Genomic DNA, 21767 nt, shown 5'->3' with positions numbered 1-21767 from the left:
ATAGGTTTGGAAAGGGCCACACAGAATGGAATTTGCCTTTCATGAAATACAATGCAGGGGGAGTCAAAACTGCTAGTGTGGGTCCAGCCAAGAAGTTCATACAGCATTTAGGCATCCAGTGGCCTCATCTTTCTGAGTACAAGCAATTTAATTTGTCACACTGATAGTGTATACATGTCCTGAGCAAACAGGTCAGTAAGGAAGAGGAGTAGCAAGGGAGGGATGAGGGAAAGGGATGCAAAGGCAATCAGAAAACTGCACCTGAGCAGCAAGTTGGGAACCTTTAGTTACACATACGGACCAGGGAGACAGGAAAATGAGAGGTAAGAGAGGCTTCACAGTTCTGTGCTCAGGGCTATGGTCACCTGCCTGGGCAATGAGGAGCACTATTCAGTGCTAACCCCCAACCATCACCTTCCTAAGGAGCACCAACACCACAGACTTAACAGGAAGAGAGAAGAAAAGAAAACAGAGAGAACCTCACCTCCACAAAGACTGTTACAGAAGAAAGACACCAAGCACTACATGGCTCAAGGACAACTCTGCTTTGCAAACCCTTTGAGTTGGGAATTCTTTACTTTGTGCTCTGCTGCAGATTTGCTCCTCAGAAAAATTTCTCTCTGGGTCTGGAAATTAAATCTATCTTTCCCCCATCTGCTCTTCACTGGCAGAGCAGAGGCTGTGGGTGGAATGGTGATGGCAGCTGAATGAGTGGGATAGCCCTGTCCCAGCCCAGTCTGCTTTAAGACTACTCACCAGAAGACCTTCCTGCCACTCCACACCACCAGACCACAAACCCCAGCGAGGAGCACGTCCGATGCTGCAGCTGGGACCAGAGGCTTCATGCCGAGCACCCAGTCTTGTGAAAGCACTATGTTTCTCTCACCATGGGTCCTGTCTTTCCTGTCACCACCAGATCAGGATGAACCCCTCAGTCCTCTGCAAGAACCAGCTCAGCAGAAGCACCTCCAGAGGGTTATTAGCAACAAGACCAAACTAGCAGCTGTGGGCCTCCAGATCCTTGGGCCCTAAACACAAGGCTGAAGAGGCATGACATCAACTATGTCAAAAATTTGCTTGCTTTGAAATCCTACTCCTGCTTATTTATGTTACAGGAGTACCCAGAGGCCTCAGCCAAGCCCTGCAGAGCCGGGGCTGGAGAAGTGCATTTGCACATGGAATGGCCGTAGAATCACAGAATGGTTTTGGGTTGGAATGGGCCTTAAAGATCATCTAGTCCAACCCCCCTGCTGTGGGCAGGGACATGTTCCACTAGCCCAGGTTGCACAAAGCCCTGTATCTCCCCGTGGAGCTCCTGCCCTGTGACCAGCCACAAGCAGCTCGCAGTTTTCAACAGAAATAACTCAGAGCCAGGTTTAGAGGCGAGAAGGGGCAGCAGTGAGGTGGGCAGGTTACAGCAGAGATCCAGCACAAGGAACCAAGCCAGCAGTCAGGCATTTTGGACACCATTTGGACATCCTGGGGCTTCTCTAGTGCTCCCACAGCAGAGTTAAAATCTGCCTCCAGCAGCCAAAACACCCTGAGGAAAATGCTGCACACTGAGCTGTGCAAACCCCCACAAGGATGTAGAAAAGGTTGTTAACCTATTCAGACAGGTCTGAGATTGATTCGTAGGAAGGATGAAATCAAGAGGTAAAAATAACATTTCCAACACACCACTGACATACCGAGCCCTTAATCCAAGGGACTATTTCCAGGCCAAGAGCATTCCTCATTGCTCTTACCTTCAGCTGCAAGGTCTGGGCCAGCAGCTGCTTTGGGGGAGCCTGTCTGAAGGTAACAGGCAGCCCATGGAACAGCCAAGCCTGAGAACTGGGATTTGCAGGAAGAGAAGATAAATAATTGAAGGGACAACTGATCAGAGCTTGCTACATCTCGCTCCACATCCAAGAGCTGAAAGTGGAAAAAGCAAAACATTTTCTCCCCGAATTCATTCAACACCAATTTTGCTAATTCAAAGTCTCCTACTTGCTTTACCATGCACATATTCACTTCCCAGATACACTGCTAGGAATAGGGTCTTGTAAATAAAGTTTACAAAATAGGAAGGTTAACACACAACATATTTTTCCCATTACTTCAATACATCCTGCGAGCTCTGTAAGCTTGGTAAAGAAAGAGTCTATTTAAAAATCCAGGGTGGGGAAGAATTAGCTCACCAAAACCATAAACAGATTTGCTTTGCACTTTCAGTCCAAGGGAAAAACAAGACAGGCCATGCGTGTATTGATGCACACAATAGCACAATCGTTTTAAAAACAAATGAATTGGGAGGGAGAGGACACCAGAGGAGGGTGGCGGGGGGGAAGAGGAGTGGAGAGAAAAAGGCTAAATCCTAAAGCAAAGATCCTCAGTTTGGTTCTCAAAGCTCCCTCAGAAGGTTTTGGAAAGCCACGTGGGCCAGCACAGGACCGTGAGGGGTAGCAAGGGGGGCCTTGCTACAAGGCCACGATCCATACCTAGTGCCAGCCCTCCAGCAACCAACAACGTGATTTTCTGCAGATGGAATACAAAGGAATCCTTCCCACTTACCAGGGACCTTCCACATGCATTATTACTGTCTTTCAGTGGCAGATACCAAGGGATATAAAATTTAATTCCCTCCTCTCTACTCTCCCTCCCAAGACACCCTGATTCTGTTTATGAAGGCAGAGTGAAGCTACAAAAGCTTCACCCTCTTCCTCATGCTGAATTCTCCATCTGTAAGAGTCAGACAACCCAGAGAGCCACAGTGTTCACTGCATTTGCACAGTCACTGACACCAGGCACTGAGGACCCACCCAGATGCAATTAACTGAGGGAACTTCAAGGAGGACACCCCTCGGGGGGCTGAGGGTGCACGTGGATCCCACCGTACCACGTGCTGTAGCAGGGTCCCTCAGTTTATTCCTACCAGTTGAACAGGCTGCATTTAGCCTGCAGAACTGGAAGTATGTCAGGAAAGCTGCAGCAAACAGCATCAGTCCAGTCACCGTATTCCCAACGCTGATTATTTAATAAAGTCTAGAAACAAGCAGTCTCCAGATGTGGCACATCAGAAGCTGGGTAGAAATCACTCCAGGGTTTGAAAACCCCCATTTCCACAGGGACACTGTCGTTTATCACAGCCATGAATTGGGTGAACAAAGTCCCCACCAGCCTGCTCACTAAAGCTCAGCTTTAGAGCTTTGCTTCGTACAAATAAAATGGTTTGGCTCTGCTGTGAGACCCAATTTCTTCTTCAAAAGTCTGGAACAGCATAATGGAAAACTGGAGTGTTATTTCCAAGCACACTTCTTCCATCCACAGAAGCCAAGGGGAAAAAGCATCGCTCTCCTGACCCCTCGTCCACACCATGGGACAGGTGGACATTCTGTAAGTTATTCTTAGGGCTTCTGAGGGGTGGGGAAATAAAATAAATCAGTGACTAGCACACAGATAGAGGAGCCCCAGCCAGGAGAAGAGTACAAACACAAAGGACATCTGAACCCTGTTCTGTCTAAGGAGCGATGTTCAGAAGCAAAAATAAAAATTGCCCCCTTCTCAGGGACACCTGGAAGCACAACCCAAGACCTGTTCCAGCATCAGAGCAGTGCCAGGCTCAAGGTATCAGGGCCAACCACTGCATGATCACTTCCTTCAGCCATCAGGTCCCGACAGCCCACACAGGAGAGCCCTGGGATACACTGGAATAACCACATTTCTCTGTCCATGCTGCACAGGACAGAAAGGTGCACAGTCCCCACGACACACGGAGCCCACGGTGACCCACCTGCAGGAGGGGCCCCGACCTCAGCCCGTCCTTCTCCAGCTCCTCCTCTGCGCTCACCCGCATCTTTAAAGTGCCTGCAGTCGCCTCAGCTGTGCTGGGATTCAGGGCTGGAAGAGAAGACATTAAACTAAGAATTACTGCTGCACCTCCACAGGAGAAGCTTAGCAAAGGCTAAAAGTAAAAATAAGACACTGATCATTTCAAGGTGTCTCCCAGCCCATGCCATCCACCCCGCTGTGCTCCCACGGCACATCCTCACTGCAGCACCCCAAACACCCATCTTTGATTATTCTTCCCCACTCCATTAGCAAAGACATTATTTATCAGAAGTTAACCCTGTCTGCTGAATTAATCACCAGGCACTCAAGCATGCTACTCTCAACCCAGTAAAAGTAACCCCCTCCCAGCTGTGGTGTGCTGGAAACCAGTGACCACCACTGTCCGTCTGTCACTGCTCATGGCTTTGGTCCTCTACAGGGCTGGAAACCTCAACTGGCCAGAACATATTTAGAGCAGCATTCACAGCACCCTGACTGTCACTGCCACATCCAGCAGCTATATATAACCTGCAGCTCTGCTCACAGCTGTGGCCTTCCTTTCTCCCCTTCATTTTCCCCCACTGCCATCCAGTCCCTGTTCCCTCACTCCTGGAGAAGCAGCAGAGCCAGCCCCATGTATTTCATAATTTCTAAACTTTACTGTCTAAAGAGATAACCAGCCAAGTGGATTTCTGGGATTAAGTTCAGACCAGGGAAGAAAACAGCATACTGAAAAACAGTCACCCTGGAAAAAGGTAAGCCAGTGCTTGTAACAAGGATGAAAAATAGGAAAATTATGTTGTGATTGCCCAAGTAAGGGAAAATTTATGCCTGTTTGCTGTTCCTGCCTGAGCATGGGCAGTGACAGGTTCTCCTCTCCCAGTAGAATGTCCCAAACATCCCTGCCCACAGCAGAGGGACTGGGACTAGATGATCTTTAAGGTCTCTTCCAACACAAACCATTCTGTGATTCTATGAAATGTCCCTGTGCTTCAGCCAGCGTGTGCTCCAGTCCCTGAAGTTCTCTGCCAGAGCCCAGTGATCCTCTTCTCAGGGTAGATCCTGCTGACCAGGCACTTTGCACACAACTGCTGAACTTCTTGGACTAAAATAAATAAGTGGCATGGAGAGATTCACCAAATTACCAGCACAGATGTATCACAACTCAGGGAGGTGCTCCCCAAACCCATCCAAAATCCTGCAGACAAGAAGTTTCCACTCTGGCTGTAATCACACAGACCAAACCCAGCAGGACTTGTAAAGAAAAGAGAATAATAAAAAAAAAAGGCAAAGGAATTGGATGGGGTAGAAGTACACAAAAGTTTTCCCTTGCTGAGCACTCAGGTGTCCCAATGCTCCCTGCTGCAGAGCCACACTTGGACAAAGCTTCCCCCAGACCTGCAGTGCTGGTTGCTCTATGTTATTTTCTATAAATTATTTGCTGTATATTATTTTCCTAAATTAATTCACGGCAAAAGCAAAGCGAGCCCAGAACTGGGGAAAAAAATGAGCTCCAAGTCTGGCAAATCACAAGAGTTGAGAGAACAAGAAAAAATGCTTCAAATGCCTGCTAGATGCCACAGCTTTTTCTTTTTTCCTCGCTTTTCTTTTTTTCCTCCCCTAAAATGAAGGGAAGGCTTATCCCTCACCAATTAGGCTTCAGCACACTTGGAAAGATCCCAGCATTGAACGCCGAGACCTTGACACAACAGGTGACAACCTTTGCTATGCCAGAAAAAGTTTAACATATAATAAGAAACAAATACTAGACTGCTGATGGAGTGGGTTTTTATTCCAGCAATTGGTGTAAATGTCCTGTATCAACTTGCACAATGCAATGACCTCCTAAACAGAGCGATAACAGCATGGCCCCGCTGCTTATCTGCCGTTCCTCCTTCTCTAACACTGCTGCTCCTCTCCCTCTGCTATGGTGGATTTAATATCCTTCACATGTTCCTTTAGGGATTCAACATATGCCTAAGACTTTAACAAACAAGATTTTGTGTTCCTTGGAATACCTAAATTAAAGAGTGACCTCGATCACAACAGTCTGAGCAGCTTCGCGCTTCTAGAAATTAAAGGTGGCTTAAATAGAAACTTAAGCTGGAGGCAGAGAAAAATCTGAGTCTCCCAAAACCTTGTTCTGAAATATGGAGTAAAGCCCCTGCAAATTTGGCACCATGAGCCATGATTACCCTGGCAGCTCCTCCTTGAATTCCCTGGAACTGCTGCTTCAAGTAGAATAACACAGAGCTGGGGCGAGGGAGCAGGGATTGGGGTTTCCTCAGAGCAGCACATGCAGACAGCTCAGCTGCTTATCACTGAAACTGGAGCAGCAGCAAGGACAACCAAGGCATGCTTTTTTTCCCTGACTTCTTTCCGATATTAAAATCCCAGCATCTGCCAGCCAAGATTCACTCAGGTCCTCGTGTCTCAGTTATTTCCACTGTCTGCCGGAGCCAGCGACCATCGCTACCACCCCACTGCTGCCCTCACGGCTTCCTCAGGCTTACTGAGCAGCTCAAAACCTGCAGACAGCCCCAGAATGGAGAATATCTTCCCCAAATACCAGACTCTACACAGAATAAGTCATCTTGCTGTATCTGGAGGTTTAACCCTGTAACAACCAAACCAGCCAGGCCAGTGGGCTCATGGAAAGGGAAGAACACCAGCCTCGGGCAGCACTCCTGTGCAGGATCCACTGAGGAGCTGAACATTTCAGAGTCAAATCCACTGCAAAGGCTCAAAAATACAGATTATTCTATTTTCCTTTCACCTGGTAACCCCACCTCAGATTTTTTTTTTTTTAACGGATGTTAGCTCTCTTTTGGGATTTATTATTTTTTTATGTCACTGAAAAGAGAACTAGGTTGTCCCAGAACAAAGCCTCCTTGCTGAGCAAAGCCTGGTTCAACCTGAGACCTGCACAAGCAGACATGGCAGCCTCTGAAACATGGCCTGAGATTTCACACCCTCTTTGGGAATCAATAGCACAGATTCACTCCCTGCTCTTGACTATAAAATGATTGTTCCCTACAGAGAAAAAAAAAAAAGGAAGTTGGCATTAAATTGGCATCTTTAATGACTCTTGGGAAGAAAACATGTGCAGAGGATGCTGCAGAACATGGTTCTGACCTGCAAAAATGCACATGGAAGAAACTTCTCAGACATGTTGAGACCTTCTGACACTGCCCAGCAAAGACTCTCCAGGCCTGCAGCCTCCACTGCCTGTGGGACACTGATTTTAAAAGGTTCCCATTACCAAAGTACAATTAAAGGACTATTAAGGGACATCCCCCTCTCTGTCTCTTCCAGTTCTGTCCAGGAAAAGCTGTGCCATCCAGACAGGCAAGTCATACAATTTAACATCCATAACATTCAATTTCAGAAGCAAAGAGCATAAAATATTTCTAGACAACATCTGCTTTCGTAGACAGGCATGCAAACTTACAGTATGTTTAGTCACTTCAGTCTTTTCAAGTGCTTGAAAATTTAAGCCCCAGAACATAATTTCTCATCTCTTGCTTATTTCAGACTGAAAACAACCCTCTCATCACTCCAGGGCAGCACTGTAGGGAAACCAGTGACCAGCGTAGGGAGGGAGAACAGGACAGCAGCAAGACAACTCCCACTGCGGGAGAATAAACTGCACCTTCCCTGTGCAAGAATGACCAACAAGAAATATTAAAAAGATATTTCCAAGCCATTTTAACTTCCAAGAACTGATGCTCAACAAGCTTTTCAGACTATCAAACTCTGCTGTTACTTTTAGGGAAAGTATTGCCCCAATTTTGCCCAATATTTAATCTGAGCTTTTTTCCCTACAATTTTAGGACGATGACCTCTTGCTCTACCTACTGTGAATGCAGAAAGCAACCACCACCACCTTCCCTTTTAGGCACCTGAAGATGTATTTCCTGCCTCCCTCTTCTCCTATCTAGAGCCAAACAGCTCAGGTTTGTTCTGACCAGGGCTTTCTAGCCCTCCAGTCAATCTCCTTACAACTCTCTGGGTCTCCTCCAGCCAAACTCTTCTCCTCTCTCCTGCCAGATCCAGAAGAGTACACCTTCCCCCATCCTTCTGCATTATGCTGCTCCTGATGCTGATGTTTATTTTCAGCTGAGTTTTATGTCCAGTCTCCAAGAATTTACAAGCAGATAGAGATGCTGTCCAATCCACATCTACACTAATCATTTTTTCCATTGGAAAGAGAAGGAGTTATGGAATATTCTCGTTAAGCTAAAAATTCCTATTGCAGAGTTTTAAAAATTTCAAATCCTGTTCAGGTTGGACTTTAAAAAAACCACGTATATATGGCATGGAGCATTAAAGCTCAGCAAAGGACAGTCAGCTTCTCATCCAGGAAAAGGAAACAACAGATTCCCACTCCTCTCGTTCTCACGTCACTGCCCAAAGGATGCTCCAAGGACCACGGGGGGACACAAATGGCTAAATTTTACTATCTATTATTTGAGAGCAGAAATCATCACTTTGTTCCATGTTTTATTCAAGGCCTGACAGGGCTCTGATCATCCGTGTGATTATCCAGCTCGCTGAAACAGAAGAGCACTGGCTTCCCTTTCATCCAAAAATCCCAAGCCTACAGCAGGATGTGGGAAGCCGCGGCTCCGGCTCCGTTCCTGCACTGCCTGGAGGCTTTGGCATCTTTAGCTCCAGCTCCTGCTGTGAGCTGGGATATTCTGGGATGGGGAACTCTGTCAGTCCCCCGGGATCTGCTTTCCATGCCGAATACCACATTTAAACAGTCAATACATTCAGTAACACAGCTGAACAGTTCCTCTGCCCTTACCTCCAGCCTCTCCCAGCTGCAATTACTGGTCCCATTCACACACAGTTTGTGGAAGCAAGGAGATAATAAAAGCAAAAATAAGTTTTTTCCAAAAAAAAATTCCCTCTGACAGGCAGCCCTGCCATTAACTCAGGGATAAAAAAAGCCTGGGAGCCAGAAGTGACAATGCTATTATAATACAAATTATTAATATGAGAGACCTCATTGCTCTCAGCTTCCACATGCAGCTTGGCAAAAGCCAAAGGTTCTTATTTTTTTGGGTGCACAGACCTTGCAAACTCCACAGTTAGCAAAGAAAAAAACCACACTGACAGTCTTTACACTGTCCACAATGTCTTTTTAAGGTGATTTGTCATTTAAGCTGTCAGCTTGAAATCTAATCATTTAAAAAAATGAATATAATATTATGTATTACACTCAGAGGCTGTAACCACTGCCAAATCCCTCTGACAGTTTTTACAGGATTATAATCACATTCCTCTTTTAATGTTTCATTCTCTTGCTTCTATGCCAAAGAGATGGGAAGGAGAGTAAATGGCCACTTAAGAACAATGTATGACAATCCAAACCAAAGCTGGAAATGGAGCAAAGCACTGCTTTCCTCCTCCCTGGGGGGGAGATGCTCACCAAGAGCATGCTTAGGTGGAACACAGCACCCAAAACACTTTCAGACACCAATATCATTTTAAAGTGAGTTTTTCCATGAAAAATCCCCTTTTTTCCAAGGAAAATCATTTAGTATTGTGAGGCAAATGTGTGGGAGGACAAGCTTTATGCCATTGAGAAACACCAGGCTCTTGCAGAGACCAGACACAGCTCAAGTCAACAGTGCCACAAAGGGAAGGTCAGTGGGATCCACAGCAGAAAGAAGAGCTGAGCATACCAGAGGGGCTGCACATCCTCCCTTACTACATTTGCTGCTCAGAAACCTTCTTGCCCTGTTTTTTTCCTTAAACCCTCCTTCTACTGAGGTGGAACAGATGAACAGACCCATCTTGGCTCTTCCCAGTTTGCTCCCCACACTACAGACGAGCCCAGTCTGAGCAAAGTGCCAGCTGGGTCCCGATCCCAGCTCCTGCAGGGACCTGGCTGGGGCTCAGCCCGGGGAGAGTTACACAAAACTAGGATTTCAGCATTTCTTAGCAGAACCTACATATCTTTCTTTTTTTCCCCCCCAAAAAAGTGCCTGGAGCACAACTGTGCTTGTTTGTACAAAGAGGACAAACAAAATTGTCTAGAAATGGAAGCGAAACCTTATTTATCCAAATTAATGGGCAAATTTTACAACACAAACACATGAAAAATGTTGGGCTTGTTTTCTGGTGTTTTTTTTTTTTTTTTGCCTGCAAGGCCCCCTTTTTTTTTTTTTTTTTTTGCAGGAGTGTTCCTTTACAAAAGCATTCTTCTGAAAGCTTCTCCCGTGAAGCTCCCCTCCAACAGCTACTGTTACAAATCTGTGATAAAAGATGTATTCAGCAGGGTTTGGCACACAAATAGCGCCCAAACGGGCACTGCCAAAGCCTCGCAATTTTAGCACGAGCTCCAAAATACTTGGAGACAGAAAAGATGCTCTTGTTGGGAGCATCAGCTTAGGAGAAGCTTCGGCTCTTAGGGTCGTGAGAACCTCAGATTTGATCAGGATAGAAAGAAAAAAGAAAAAGATAAGTGTCTAGACACAATTCTGGAGTAAAACTCTCAAGCTGGAGGGCAACACGATCCAGACTGTCAAGGACTGATGGTCAAGCAGATGGAACCTTGGATGGATTATCACATGATTTGATCCAGCCTCAGGATTTTAGTGTCTCACTGGTGACTTGTGAATATTTTTGGGTGAAACCATGCTGTGAACTTCAGCCCTGGAAGCACCATCAGAACAAATGCTTTGCAAAGGGGGAGAACAGCTGTCCCCAGGGCCACTGCTCCCTTCAGCCAGGGCTCCACCACACGGGTGGGAGCAGAGCCGTGGAGATCCTGCACGGCTGCAAACACGGGCTTCGGAGCTCAGCTGAGCAGGGACGCTTTGCTTCCTACACAGGGTATGTGACTGTGATTCAGCCACTGTAATCCTGTCAAAAAACCCCAGAAGGTCTTGCTCTGCTCTCCCTCACCCCCCACATCTCCCTGTCCTTGCCTCCACAATCTCTGACTATCCCTTAGCACATGCCAGACCCCTCCGAGAGCTTCTGCACCAGCAGAAAGCTGTTCAAGGTTATCCCTTAGCATCAGATCAGCTGTCTCACAAACCTCCAACTTGAGCTTACAAGGGGAATATAAATGGAAATCAAACCCCATGCTGACTCAAGGAGGGAGGTCCATCAAAGATCCCTCAAAGCCCAAGGGACACACAGGCCCCGATGGAGGAGGACAAGCCCCAGTGACACGGGCTGGTGGCTTTGCTGTTCTGTGGAAGTGGGGCTGTACCCCCACGTGGGTAACACCTACAGGGGCCCTTTGCAGGACATACACACATACACACCCCCAGCACAGGCACAGCTCTTCTGTCCTGCTGCTCCTCCCTCCCTGCCAGAAACAACCCACAGCCAACCCAGACCCGGCATCCACCACACGGGGGAAAAGAAACATCTCAGCAATGAATAGATTTCAGCTGGAATCTCCTGGGAGACGGTATTAAAATGAAGGAGGGAAGAAATAAATAAACGAAGGAGAAAAGAGCCAACTTACCAGTGTCTGCCATGCCAGCTTCTAAAACCATAAGCCAAGCCCTGAAACCCACGGCACCGGCTGCCAGTCTGGGACACTGGGAAACAACCAGGCTAATGCATCTCCCTGCCACTCTCTGCCCATTTTCCAGATGGAAAAGTTGCCCATTTTCCAGCTTTTCTCCATAACCACAAAGCTCTGGAGGGTTTTTTTTTCTTTAAAGAGCCGAGGTTTTCACAGAAGTCCCTGGTTCTGAGTGCTGGGCTTTAACCAGGACATAGCAATGGGCTGCAGGGGCTGGCCACCAGCTGAACCCTTTTCCAACCAGCTCAGCTGGGGTCTGGATTTGGGAATGCACACTGATGCATTCAGGAACTACTTCCTAAAAGGCAGATTTTAACCCCAAAATTGTATCATGCAGCAGCAAGCACAACTCTATAACATGCCATAGATACATCACTCTGTCCACACTCACCGGGTCCAACTCTAAATCTGGTCACCCATCAGTCACAGAAAATATAAATATTCTCCCATATTTCAGTGCAATATTCCCAAGTTGATCTGGAGAACCTACGGAGTCACTAAGCTATAATTAGAGGTTTATTATAAAAGGTGTTTGGGATGCCTGTCAGCACTGAAGGACACTGGGTATTTAAGGTACCCTTAACACAGGCAGCGGCAGCAGGCCATTTTTTGGGCTTTCATAAAAAAAAAAGCCAACTTGTTTACTCATCCCAAATGACTTTTCTCAGTCTCTGCTTTGTGTATTTCCAGTCCCTAACTTGAATAATGGCATTTTAAAAAGGCTAAAAGAAAAAGCCATCAGTGAGGTGGTTTATACATTTTTATCCATAGCTCATAACATGATTACCAGCTAAATCTTGCTTTTCCCTAAAAAAAAAAAAATAAAAATACCGGGTGCAGAACATGCATATTCACTCACTGGTTATTGTAGGATTGTTGACATTAGTTTTTATTTTTAGAAAAACATCAAGTGTGGAGGGGAAACGAAACAATGCAATACTTCTTTGGGACTGTCTCTAACACCAGAAAAATAGGCAAGGAAAATCCCAGAGTGACCTGCTTGCTGTGACCCTTCCCACAGCACACCAGGCTGGAATTGATAAAATAACAAATACTGTTTCAAAGCACTTGGGTCGGTCTGGTTTTTAAAATTCTTCTTTTAAAATTCTTCTTTTAAAATTCTTCTTTTAAAATTCTTCTTTTAAAATTCTTCTTTTAAAATTCTTCTTTTAAAATTCTTCTTTTAAAATTCTTCTTTTAAAATTCTTCTTTTAAAATTCTTCTTTTAAAATTCTTCTTTTAAAATTCTTCTTTTAAAATTCTTCTTTTAAAATTCTTCTTTTAAAATTCTTCTTTTAAAATTCTTCTTTTAAAATTCTTCTTTTAAAATTCTTCTTTTAAAATTCTTCTTTTAAAATTCTTCTTTTAAAATTCTTCTTTTAAAATTCTTCTTTTAAAATTCTTCTTTTAAAATTCTTCTTTTAAAATTCTTCTTTTAAAATTCTTCTTTTAAAATTCTTCTTTTAAAATTCTTCTTTTAAAATTCTTCTTTTAAAATTCTTCTTTTAAAATTCTTCTTTTAAAATTCTTCTTTTAAAATTCTTCTTTTAAAATTCTTCTTTTAAAATTCTTCTTTTAAAATTCTTCTTTTAAAATTCTTCTTTTAAAATTCTTCTTTTAAAATTCTTCTTTTAAAATTCTTCTTTTAAAATTCTTCTTTTAAAATTCTTCTTTTAAAATTCTTCTTTTAAAATTCTTCTTTTAAAATTCTTCTTTTAAAATTCTTCTTTTAAAATTCTTCTTTTAAAATTCTTCTTTTAAAATTCTTCTTTTAAAATTCTTCTTTTAAAATTCTTCTTTTAAAATTCTTCTTTTAAAATTCTTCTTTTAAAATTCTTCTTTTAAAATTCTTCTTTTAAAATTCTTCTTTTAAAATTCTTCTTTTAAAATAACATATGATAATAATATCATACGGCACCATATCTGGAGCCTTGGGGAGGGAGGGGACCTGAGTGCCACACACCAGGGATGCTCTCTGGGACCTGCTCTCCCTCCTGGCTGTCACACCACAGGTGGCTCTGGACAGCAGCCATTCCCCAAGCTGGAAGCAGGGAGCACATTGGATCACTGGCTCCCTCCCACTCCACATCAATGACAAGCCTGCTCCATAAATGCACTGGGATTTCCCACCCCTACAGCACAGTGGGGTACACTCAGACCCAACACTTGTAGGGCCAGGGGTTCAGCACATCACCCCTGCGCTTCTAAACAAAATATTTTTTAAGCTTACAAGCACCAAACTGTATCACAACTTAGCAAATGTTCCTAAAATTGAGTTTAAACTGGAATAAAAAACCATCTCTAAAGTGATGCTCTGGCCCAACACCTGGCAGCAGCACCACCTGTGCTGTGCTGCTGGAAAATAAGTCCTGAGGGTGAGGTGGCCACAGCCAGGAGGGGGAAAACATCATTAGGAGATAAAATCATCTTTGCTGATCCTGAATGTGAATTCAGGTGTGTAATTACACAATCTGCCAGGTACAGCTCTGCAGAGGTGACCTTTCCTGGTGCCGTCTGGATGTGACACCATGGAGGCACCAAGGCTGAGAGAGGATTTCTCCCTCCAAACATCACCCACCGTCGGGGCAGAACCAGCCTAAAAAAGCAGCAGAGCAAGGCAGGGCAAAGCAGGGCTGCAGATCCCTGTGCCAAGAGGGTGCCCAGCTCCTGGACGCTCTGAAATCACCCCTTCCCAAACGCCAAATTCCATCCCTCCCTCCAAAGCACAACAACAAAATATTTGGGAGCTGGATGGATGTGTAGTAAACATATTTCACTGTTATTGGTCTCCAGTGGACTTGTTTTTGCATCCTGCAGCAAAGCACCACTGTGAGGGAATGTTTTCCTCTTCCAGTAGACTATTTACTGTCACACACCTACATAAAATTACGGATATTTGACTTACAATTCTATTTCTCTCCCCCAAAAAAGCAGGTGAAATAGAGCTTCTTGGCTGCAAAATTAGCAATACTTTGTCGCTGCAATTCAGTTTCAAAAACCTCCCTCAGCTCTTTTTTTCTAATCACATGCAGAACAGCTACACTGCACATACCATTTTTCGCTACATTGAGCTTGAGGAAAATTTAAGACTTCCTCCCCGCCCTGTCTTCTTTTTAATGGGAGATGTGATTATTGAAATTAATTCAGAAAACAGTCAGCATTCACCAATCAGCTCAGCAGTTTGGGTTTTCTTCATCTGCTGGTTACATGCTAATTATTGTACTGGTGGGATTATTTCCCATTCACATTTGGAATTTACAACACAGTAGGGAATTGATTCAATTAGAAGAAAAATACCAAAAAATGGAAGAAGAAATCAATGACATTTTATATTCAACATATTTTTTTTTTCAATTTTCCTCCCAGTCTCACTCCTACAATGCCCTGACAAACTGAGCCCCAGCAGAGCAGACACAAAGGGCAGCGCTTCCCAGCATTAAGGGGCAGAGCAGCAATGAAATCCCCAGAGCAGATATTTTGGGAAGGCATTGCAACCCTTCCAAGTTCATCAACACCTCTGTCGCTCCTCCCCATCCTCTGCTGCCTCACACCAACCCCATCCCTTTTCCAGTCGGCCAACAATTGTAATTAAGGAAAACCTCCCCACGTGTGGGAAACGAGGCCCCATTTCCAAGGCCAAGGCTCCAGCGACGCTGAAATGATTGTACTGAGGTAGGGAGGATGTTCCCTGCCCCATCAGCAGCTCTGCTGGACCGGGGTGGCTTCATCCTCACCCCAGAAGAGCACCAGGGACAGAGCAACACCAGTCCACAACTCCACCAGCAAGGACCCCTTTATCCTGTCATCAGGTCTACCTGTTGATCCCTGATGGAGGCCCTTTTGTGGAGAGATACAGGGCAAAGAGGTCCCTAATTTTGCTAAGTGTAGCTCAAATACTACTTATCACCTCATTTCACCTGGAAAAGCACATATACCAGTGTTGTCAACAGCAAGGCTTTGAGCACACAAGGAATGTCATGTTTGCCTTGCAGTGCTGTTTATTTGTGGTTACCCCACCCTCTCTGCTCCAACCATTCACTTGAAAACTACAATAAAAAACAAAAAGCCAAAAGAACAAACAAACAAAACCTATCCTAGGTGCCAGAGAAGATCAAAGTAGAAGCAGGAAGGCTTTACAATTCCTTTAAACACCCCAGTCTCCTTCTCCCCACACACTGCTGGGTACCCTCAAGCTGCTCTGAGACCTTCACAGAAGGTGATAAGAAAAGTGTCCTGCAATGCCAAAGGGAACCAATACCAACCCAGAAAACACACAGGTGACCTCAGAACAGAAAATAAGACTGAAAAACCACAACTAATAAAGCAAGGGAAGGATGCCAGCAAAATTAGGAGAACATGGAGTGAACAAGGGAACTTGGGGAAAGAGTTAGGAGCAGGTAGACACAATGACTATTCACAGGAGAGGGGTTTTGCACAACTAACCCCCAGTACACCGACTCCAAAGATGCCTCCTCCAAAGCACCTTCATTTCTAGTGCTCCAGTAAGCACTCCCATGAGTCCCAGGGCCAAATTTCCAACCTGCAGAAATCATGCTGGCACATGGCAGAGCACACACAGCTCAGCACCGTGAATCTGGGCTGGGACAGCAGGACAACACCACACAACCCACACAGACACGAACACCGGAGGGAAAAAACCTCAAAGCAAAGGACCTGCAAACCTGCAGTGACATCACCCTCGGTCTCCATCTTTCCTGCCTCTAAAGCAACATGGAAACACCAGACACTGGAGCAGGGAGTGCTGGCTGCCATTTCAAACATCTGCTGCACTTCCCAGTGCATGCGGGGCCAGGGGAGCGGAGCCCAACAGGTGGATTATGGTCTAAATGAAATATTCACATTCACCTGCTTGCTCCCAGCCCAGACCACAGCCTGCTGTCCCCTGCTAGCACAGCTGAGGGGTTCTGTGCCCGGATTTTTGGTTTTAAGTTAGCTCTGCCTCTATAAAACAGAGATGCTCCCCTTGACATAAATATTTTCTGACATAGAACTGATTCCTAGCAAAGAAAGAGCAAGCAGGATACATTTCAGAAGAGGAGTCTGCTTTTACATCCTGCTTAACAAACCAAAGTACAACACATACCAGGCCCCAACAACCTCCAGCACAGGCATTGAGGTGACCTGTCTCCAAGGACCACCCCACAGCCAGGAACTATTAAGAGTAAGAGCCAATTAACCTTAATGCAAAGAGCAAACACACCTGCCTTACCAGGGCTGTGGAAAATGACATCACACCCAATTCACCAAAGTCTCCAAAGCCACCATGCTTGAGGTGCTGGCTGGGAGGTGACCAGAGCCTGAAGGCACGATGCAGGAGGCTGCAAGAAAAAGCCCAGTGCTTTCTATTATTGGAAGCTGGAATGGTCCTTGTGCTCCTGGTGCCACCAGGAAGGTCTCCAGCCATTGCAGCCTTTCCTAAGCACAGTCACGAGGAGCCAGCAATACAGTTGGATCCTGAAGGCAGAGACCCAAGACTTCAGTTCATTAAATATGCTACACATCAAAGAGCATCCAAGACAACCCCATCTCAAACATCCTCTTCCACAAAGCATACTCCAAGTACCCCAGTACACTGCAGCCCTTGCTACTCCTGCACTGAGATCTGGAGATGAAAAGCTACAGGATCAAGTACCCAAGACCTCAAGTCTAACTTTGGTCCTCTTAAACTAAACTCTTCATTTTTACAATTTTAAGAGCAGGCAAGAAGTTTCAATCCCTCTTTGAAGACAAACAGATACTGACTGATCCCTGATTATTTGTGGAAGACAGGAGGAGTTCCATCAGCCAGCAGAGCACAAGCTTTTGGCAGCAACTGCACTCTCCATCTGTGGGAGAACCCAACCATTGGACTTAATTTCCAGAAGGATACCAGCAACACCACAGCTGAGGCTTTAGGACAGGAAAGTGAGACACCAGTATGACCATTTTGGGGAGATCTGCTGTATTCTGGGAGCTTTGTTTTTAAATTCATTGAGGCAGCTGACCCACCATTGACCTGAAACTCCTCCACAGAACTAAAAAAAAATTCCCCCAGATTTCTGATAAGCACGTGGATATAAAGAAAAAAAGTGTCATAACTTCCAATTTACAGCACTGCAATTGTAGAGCACGAGCCCATAGGAGATGCACAGATTTGCAGATGGAAAGAGAGATATACAGGACTGATTACATACAATTATTAATGTGAGCCTCTACACCCCTGGAAAAAAGCACTGAATGTGCTTAAGAAGAAACAAAGCAGGGAAAAATAAAATGACTACCCATTCAAGTATTTGTGCAACATTGGCATGACACCTTAGGCAAATAAATATTTGCTTGACCTATTTCCAAGAGAGAAGTTTTTCATAAGTTCCATGAAAACCTCTTTATTTCTTGAGGCATGAGAGCGGAGCATGCGCGAGCATCCCGCACGCCAAGCCAGGCTCCGGGAGCGACCAGCTCCCTTCTTATCCTTCCCACAGGAGTAAAGGGATGCCCTTTACACCAGTGGGACAAAATCAGCCTGAAAACAACATCAAGATATTCAGTCTGGAGAAGAAGAGATAAAAGACATGAACACAAATGGTAAAGAGCAACCTCCCCTCCCTGGAAGCCCCTTTCAGCTGATCCATCTGCCTCTTGCCCAGTTCATTTTTGAGTGCTCACAGTTTAAACCTGTCCCTCCCAGGCTCTTTATTAAGAAGCCAAACACCAGCCACCCTACTCCTGACATGGCCCTCTCAAGCAACTCAGTATTAAAAAAAAACAAAACAGTCAACCCAAAAGCTCTTCCCCTTCCCCCAAGCAGCCCAGCAGCAAGGCAGCCCCATCACCCAGACCGAATTTTCTGAGCATTACCGGGCAGGAGTGTTTGGGTGGAGCTACAATGGAATCTTTTGCAATCTCAACACCATGTTATTTTATTTCATTTTTTTCCCCAAGCAAGTGCACACATGAGGGGCCTGGCTGGAGCAGCAAGGGCAGTGCTCGCCTGCAGCAGGAGGAATGTTACAGAAGCCATGACTGCAACTGGACGCACAGTTTAGAAGGCTCATTCTTCAATTTTTCTACTTCTGATTTAAAAAAAAAGTAGGAATAAGGAGTGGAGAGCACATAGATAAAAGGGATTTCAGTTACATGTCCCATTATTGTGCTTGTAGGACAAAAAGAGGGCACCTCCACACTGTGTCCCTCTGTGGACAGGAAAGAGACACCGTGAAGCATTTGAAGGGCACAAGAACATCTTCTACGTGGAGATGAGCCATGGCTGCAATGGCTGTGACTGCCTCTGGTGACAACCCAACCACCTCAGCTCTGCTCTTGTGCCGTGTGTCATCACCAGCTCCTCTGGCTCCACCAGTCCTCCTCCAACCAGGCCTTCTCAGTCACTTCACACAAACTCACTCCACTTGCATTTTAAGCGTTGTTATTTAGAACATTTGTCCAGGGGAAAAAAGAGAAAAAAAAAACAAACAAAGAAGGGGAGAAGTACAAGACTTTTTTTTCCCTTTATAATTAGAAACATCACTCCTTTCCTACTCAACAAAGCCAAAAAGTCATCACAGCTGCCAGAAGGAGAGAGGCTGTCGACCTTTACCACAAACACCATCAGGCACCAGCAAGCAGGATCTTCTCCAAATTAGCCTCCATAGCAGAATTAGGCTCTTTCCACCTGAAAGAGGTGTCTAAGTTACAAACCTAATCATCCTGGGCTCTTATGTGGTTACTGCAAAGAGAGAGGCAACTCAGTGTGATTCTGAATCTATACAGGGCAAATCATCCTTAGGATGGGCAGGGTGGGGGGAACCTGGACCTGGCTTTGCCTTCCTGCTCTCCCAACCAAATCCCTCTATTCCAGGGTCACACCAGTTCCCTGTAAGAACAAGGGCAACAATAATTTATGTTAACCATGAGCAAACCAAGGACCTCTCCACAGGGTGAACCTCCCTTGTGCTTTTTTTACATGTAAATCTGGTGGAAAAGACAGAAAGGAATAATAATATCAAGGGAGGAGAAGGAAGGGACCTGCTGTGGCAAAGTGGGCAGCAACGAGCCAACCCATGGAGGTTTGCTTGCACAAGCTGGGGGTAGGATGGGGGGAGACTTCTGCTCCCACCTTCTGCCTTTTGTTTGCACAGATTTCCACAGACCCTCAATTATTTCTCTCCACCCCCAACAGTTTTCTGGGAGAGCTGACAACCTGACTGCATTCGGCAGGGGGTGGGCAGCTCGGTCCCTGGAGGGGATGGATGTGAGCGGGTCTTCCAGGGCTCATTGCTGCCCAGACACTGCCCCACATTTGGGAATAGCCAGCAATGCCCCTGTGCAACAGCCTAGCACGGAGCAGTGGGATCCTCATGCCTGGAAACCTGGAAGAGGTCCTGTGGGACCAAGACACTGCCATGCCCTGCAGACGATGCTGCCTCCAAACCCGTCCCACGGCACAGACAGACACAGGCCCACGTCCCCAGGCTGGACTGCAAACCCAAGTTGTAGATAATTCCAGGAGCTATTAGAGGAGCTGCTTTTACATAGAAACACCATAGTAACCAAGGCAGATGATAAAGCCTGCATACACAAGGGGACCATGTTTTTGGAGGGGAGGAAGAAGAGGTTTAAATAGAAGGAAAACCCTGCGGAATGAGGGGACACACTTGTATAAAGGAGAAACCTGAGCCACACTGCTGTTTAAATCTCCCCACACTGACAACCCTGGCTCTCACTGACAGCTCTGCTCACCTGCTCCAGGCTGCCCTGCTCCAGGCTGTCAGCACTGCCTCCATCCATCCTTGCACCTCCCTGACAAAAGCCAGCGGCCCCCACGGGGCTGGTTCCACTTGGCTTTGCAACAAGGATTTTATTGAGAGGGATGTGCTCCCATGAGTGACTTTGGGGCTTCGAGTTACCACAGCTTTCCTACAGTAGCAAGAACTGCGGAGGCTGAGCCCTGTCAGAAAAACCTATGCTAAACCCCAATCCATCTATAATGCAATTAGCACCAGCTACAGATTAAGCTGTATCTGAAGCAAAATGCCATTCAACGCCTCCTCTTTCCTACCCCCAAAGGTGGGTCAGGACTCCAGAACTGTGTGGGCATCCCTGTGCTGCGAGTTACTGGGATGAACTAAGAGGGAACAATAAACAGACTGAAACAGTCTGCTCCCTCCTCTCAGCTACGCATCCCGAGTTGTAAAATACATCAAGGTCACAGACCCAACCTAGTTAATAGAAGTTATCATAAAATTGCTGTTTTCATCTATGGTAAATAAAATGCTTCTGAGCATCAGGGGTTTTCCCCTCCTTCTCATCTCTTAAAGAGAGATTAGTTTAGAATAAGCTGTTCCAGATAACAAAGTAAAACTTCTGGCTTCCTATCCATGAAGAAACGTTCCTCAGGACAATGTGATCCCTGTTTGGGGACTGCAGCCAGAGTAGGTGGTCAGGGAGCAGGGAACCCCTCCCTGTGCAACTAGAGCCACTCTACGGCAATGGGTAGAGGGAAAACCCACGGATGGGCAGAGCTCTTGCCTTTAGTGGGGCAGAAATGGGAAAACACAAGCTCGTATGCGAGTTTTTCCAGGTACGTCACATGGCCTAACGAGACTCATCACCTACATCACCCACCTCTCCCCCAAAAGTTTCCCATCTCATAATCAGAATAGCAGAGAACTCCTCGGAAAAACCTTATTGCTTGAGACTTGAGGGCACAGACTAAGCATGCCCTGAGCAGGAAGACGGGGTTACTTCTCACACACCAGCTGGACAAGCAAATGTGACACCCGAGGGGCACACACCCGCTCTCCACCTTGGATCCACGTCCCATCCAAAGGGACAACCTCTCCAAATCCGTCGCTTGGAGCGGAGAGGCCTCGCTCTGCTGGCTCCTGGCCACCCGCCCGGCTGGCAGCGCGGGAGCCCCGGCTGGGAGCCGGCACGGCCCGGGCAGGACTTCACCCCGGCAGCCCAAGGGGGTGAGGTTTAAACCACCGTCCGCAGCCAGGCAAGGAAAGCGGCGACTGGGCAATCTGGGGTTTAGCCCCAGCTGCACCACGGATTTCCCGAGCGGCCCCGGGCACCTCGCTCAGCAGCCACTCGGTTTTCCTACCTGTGCGAAGAGGGAGATGTGCCTGCTCCCATCCCCGTTTGTCCCAGGGCCAGGCACGTTAAACCCGGCATCGCTGCAACACCTGGAGCCACGGAAACCCCCACCGTGACCAGCCCTCCCACCCCGCAACTGCAACGCGAGTGGGCTCCGCTGCCACGCCGTCCCCGGAGCGAGCAGCCAGCCAGGGCTGGAAAAAAAACACTTTTCTTCCTCTAAAATCCCAGACTAAAGCAAAAGCAGCCCAGAGCACCCCGCGGGGAGAGGGGTGCCGAGCCGCCCCACGCAGCCGGGCGGGTC

The 21767-nt window shown here is 46.3% G+C and overlaps 1 protein-coding gene across 2 annotated transcripts in view; it reads right to left on the bottom strand.

The window, feature by feature from the left end:
* ZHX3 (zinc fingers and homeoboxes 3) overlaps window positions 1–21767 on the bottom strand; it is a 46998-nt gene that overhangs the window by 24764 nt on the left and 467 nt on the right. For both annotated transcript variants that reach the window (XR_007907070.1, XM_051803009.1), the window contains exon 2: window positions 3773–3879. The gene's annotated coding sequence lies outside the window, so the exon portion shown is untranslated. The remainder of the gene's footprint in view (window positions 1–3772; window positions 3880–21767) is intronic.

Source organism: Manacus candei, unplaced genomic scaffold (genome assembly GCF_025592945.1).
Source record: "Manacus candei isolate 608988 ecotype Guabito, Panama unplaced genomic scaffold, ASM2559294v1 h1tg000057l, whole genome shotgun sequence".
In the NCBI taxonomy this organism is placed as follows: domain Eukaryota; kingdom Metazoa; phylum Chordata; class Aves; order Passeriformes; family Pipridae; genus Manacus; species Manacus candei.
This window is presented reverse-complemented; position numbering and strand designations above follow the sequence as displayed.